Raw genomic sequence first — 4672 nt, forward strand, 5'->3', positions numbered from 1 at the left:
GATGATTGTGGAATTGATAGAATTGTGGAAATGGATTTGTAGAGATTGAAAGTGCCACATGTCGTCTTCTCATTTGTTTGATTGTTGGATGCCACATCAGTATAAGTATATCATCTTGATGCCATATGTCAACTTATGAGTGGTCCACTTATCCATGTTACCCGCCACATATGATTTTTCTCCTGACTTGTCTTGAACATAACTTCTTCGTTTGAACTCCGATTTGAGTGATTGAAAAAGCATATGATTAGTCTTTCCAAGTTCTATGCTATGGACACTTTGTAACACTAAAAACCTTCGGTAAATAAAGTTTGTTATCATTAAAATATTTGGTATGATTGAAGCTTGTAAAGCTAACAATCTCCCCCATTTTGATGATGACAAACCACTCAAGAAAAATATTCTCAAAGTGGCATGAGTATAATAATATTGAAAGAATTCAATCACAAATGAATACTTCAACCAATATCATCACTAATGACAAGTACTTTGAATTTTTCTTCACAATTCTCCTCCTTTTGTTATCATCAAAAGATAACAATTCTAAGCATGCATAAGCTCCCCCTCAAAATAGTAATCAAGCAATCGATAATCTTAAGTCAGTTTAAGCTCTTCGAATAAATAAAGTCCATCATTTTTTAGCAAACATAAGATCAATAGATATAAGTACTTTTAAGAACTCATCAAAACATAGATTCAATAGATATAGTGAATGCATCAAACATATAATCTTCATTTCAAGGCAAAATAAATCATTTCAAATGATCATCATTCTTACAAATCAGAAGCAACATACAATAATAGAAATTATAATAGCTCCCCCTAAATATGTGAGTCATATAGAGATTTGACATGATTAATAAAAATTTCTCCTAAATGTATGAGATATATATTAAGATCACATATAAGAGATAAAAACAATAAAATCATTTTACAACCAATAACTTTTATCATAAAATAATATTATTAACAAATAATTCATAATCATTATCATAAATAACTCTCATAATTATGTAGTCAATACTTCCTAATTTTAAGAGGCACTCCTCCCCCTAAAACTAAGCATACTTCAAACAAGATTTTATCAAAGAATTTCAAGGAGTTGCATAACTCAAAACTTAAGCAATTTAAAACTTTCATAATAACTCAATTAATCATAATAAATAAAGCATAGGACAAAATATTTCAATGGAGTAAATAACTTAAAAATATTTCAATAATGGAATTCATAAGTTTCAATGTTCTCACAAGCAATCTCATATAAGAATTCAAACTTTGAAGCATTAAGAGATACCAAGTAAGAATATTGAATTTATGAAATATTTTGTAACGCCCCGCGTTCTCTGGTTAATTTAATTTTACGATTTAGTTTATGCCCTTGGACTTCTCCCTTTTGGATAAATTAAATTCTTGGATTTTCTAATTTCAGAGTTCTAATTTTGTGTAAATTAGAACTTAAACTTTAATTTTGTTAGATTAAGATAAATTAAGTTTTCGAACTGTGGAAGAGATTTTTAATTAAATCTTATTTCAAGAATTTGGAAATTTAATTTTCCTTTTGGATTTTATTACTTAAGTTAATCTCTTAATTTATTTTCCCAAATCCAGTGGGTTTTATTTTGAAAAAAGATTAAGAAAAAAATCCCTACTCTTTCGTAAGGGCTTAGCCCGTTCTTCTTTGTTTTGATTTTATTTGGGCCCATTATTTTTGGTAAAAAGAAATTAAAAGAAAAGGAAAAGAAATGGGAAAAAGGAAATAAAACAAAAATAACCCAAAAACCACGATCCCTCTTTTTCCCTCTCTCTTATCTTCTTCTCCTTCTTTCTAACCCCCCCTTCAGTTTTCAAGCGGCCTCAACCCCTCCGACGACGGCAACGATCTCCCCACCTCGGCGCATGGCTAACGGCAACAGCGACGGCACGTTTCGATCCCGTTCGAGCGACTTCGACGGCATTCCACGAGGACGACGAGCAGCGACAACACGTCTCAGATTCGGTAGACTGCAGCGCCCCTCTCTGGTGCGGCGGTGCAGCCTTCCGAACAACTCAGATCCGACTTAGCAGCGGCAGTTTTTGTCGAGTTTCGGCATATTTTGGGTGACCCATAGCGGCAACATCCCAGCAGCGGGATCTCAGTCTGTTCCAACGAGCTCTTATGGTGCTCCAGCGACAATCCACGGTGGAATGTGTTCGGCTTCGACGAGCAGCACCATGGTGGCATCTTTGGGGTGTTCCAGTGAGATCTCAGTGCAGCAGGCGACTCCACGACAAGACGCACGACCGGCACGTGTAGACAGCACCTCTGGTGGTTGATTCGTGACGATTCCTTTATTATGGTGACGTTTGGCAGTGATCCACACCTAAGTGAAAACCTCCTTTGAGTTACCCACCCTTCTTGCATTGTTTTGACATGGACCCACTCATATTCGGACTCAAATCAGCTTTATCCATCGGTTTTTGGCATCGGGCCAGCAAGTCTAAGGCCTTTCGATCTTGGTTTTGAGAGCCCGAACCTCCTCAACGTTGACCCACCCCTAACCCAAGAGGTTTTAGTATGAGTTAGTAGGTAACGAATCAGCCCAAGCTTGGTTTCAATTAATTTTAGTGTTTCCAATGGAATTCTAACGCAAATATAATCTCATTTGTTTTAGGAACCTTTCGGCAAGGCTTGATAGTGCGTTAGGGGTCCTTGTGTATGTAGTCTTTACTTGAGAGGATTGTTTGCTGTATCTGCTATGAAATGACTCGTTGATTGTGCGTCTATGAGTGTCTTTGGAATGATTGTTTGAGATTCATGATACCTTATAGATGTTGTTTATGTTACAATTGTTGAGTAACATTTGGAAATACATGTAGATGTGGGATATACTGTATTATGAGCTATATATAGGTTGGATGCAATATTGATTGGCGTTATGTCCTGGTTGGCCTGAATGTGAAAGTTGTGTTAACTGTTTTCGTTCTATGATTTGTTGTGTTTGGAGCATGCTGACTTTGTTGTGTGACTTGTATTTGAAAATGAACTATTGCGAACTTGTTTGATAGGATATATGTTGGCTTTCTCTTTTTGAATCGAAATCATGTTGAATGTTGAGGGAAATGTATTCTTGTGATGTTGGATGGCCATGTCTGAATGATAGTTGCATATGTTTGTGTATAACGCATGTTGCATTGTTGTGAGATAATTTCTGCATGGGTCATGGCTTATAAGCATGTAGGAATCTGGTGAGAGTTCCTGGATGTAATGAAGTGAATGGAGGACTAACAGGGCAGAGGGCTGGCACGTCACTAGTTGAGTGTCGAGGCTCTCGATAAAATGGTCGGGTATCGATACACCAGTTTTGGTAGAGATGAGTGTCTAGGCTCCGGGTACAAAAGGTCGGGGGTTGGCACGATGAGTCTAATTATTGAATGAGTATTGGAACTTGATGTGGTGGTGGTCAAGGACCAATACGTTGAGTAGTCGTCGAGGCCTTGGGATAAATGTCAAGGGTCGATGTACAGTTCGAAGGCTTGGGATAAATGTCAGGTCGAACACCAAGCTTCTATAGAGGAGTGTCGTGGCCTTGGGATAAATGGCAAGGGCCGATACGATTTGAGGAGTTAGACTTGGAGGACTAACATAGTGTGATGGGTCAGAAGTAGCGTGGAGGCCAAGGACCAATACGTTGAGTAGTAGTTGAGGCCTTGGGGATAAATGTCAAGGTCTAACACCGAGCACCGTAGAGAAGTGTTGATGGCTTGGCAATGTGAGGTCAGGGGTCGGTACGACTCGAAGGAGTAAGTCTTGGAGGAATCAGGAAGGAGAATTAGTGAGTTGAGATGTGAGGATGAGTTTGACATGTATGGTGCATGTTTAGTCAAACTTATGCATAAACTGCTTCTTTTAATATGTTTCTTTTCATTTAAGGCTCGAAGTTAATGATAAGCATGATGTGTTGATTCTTTGATAAGAATGATGTGTTGATTCTTTGATGAGTATGTTGTTTGTGCGTGACCCTTCAGATAAGGGCTGATTCCTAGGTACCATGGTTGTACTCATCCCTTCTTTTTCCCTCTAGTTTTTGCAGATAACGGGTTAACTCTTGGAATGGTGATGGCAAGGAGGAGACTCGAGAAGAAGACCATGACTAGCTTCCGTTTAGTTTTATTGAATTTAGGATAGGTTGTCAGGAGTTTATCCTATTCCAGTTAATGTACTTTGTTTAGATAATAATTTGTGCGAAGTTCAGACCGTTGGTAGATGTTTTAGATCATTCATTTACTAGTTTGGTTTTTGTTAAAATTAGGTCGTCGTTTAATTTGTGAATTTTATTTAAGCTGGGTTTGTCCCTTAATTTGTTGTTTATAAAAGATTGTAACTTTGATGATTTTCATGTGTTGGTTAGTTTGTTTAAACTTTTATAAGTGTTGTTAATCAGAGTGGCGCAGCAGAAGCGTGGTGAGAATTTGTTATAGTTGTATTGCTACTAGTCTAATTCTCTAGTATGAGTGGGACTTTCTAGGTGGTTTTAGTAACGTGCCACACTTTGAGTTGTTTGACATTTGGGGGCGTTACATATTTAAACACTTTAACAATTAATTTCACAACATATAGTGATATACCAATTTATAAAAATTAATTTCAAAAGCATTATCATGATACGAAATTACAAGAAAGGAAATATCAATA

The 4672-nt window shown here is 37.1% G+C and overlaps 1 long non-coding RNA gene across 1 annotated transcript; it reads left to right on the plus strand.

Moving 5' to 3' along the window:
* The first annotated feature begins 1576 nt into the window (after positions 1-1576).
* Positions 1577-4370, plus strand: LOC111025115 (uncharacterized). Its single transcript, XR_002603457.2, has 2 exons — positions 1577-2566; positions 4062-4370. It is a non-coding gene; the product is annotated as an uncharacterized LOC111025115 (long non-coding RNA).
* The last annotated feature ends 302 nt before the right edge of the window (positions 4371-4672 follow it).

Source organism: Momordica charantia (genome assembly GCF_013281855.1).
Source record: "Momordica charantia cultivar OHB3-1 chromosome 11 unlocalized genomic scaffold, Mcharantia_2.0 BLBB01000011.1, whole genome shotgun sequence".
NCBI classification, from domain to species: Eukaryota; Viridiplantae; Streptophyta; class Magnoliopsida; order Cucurbitales; family Cucurbitaceae; genus Momordica; species Momordica charantia.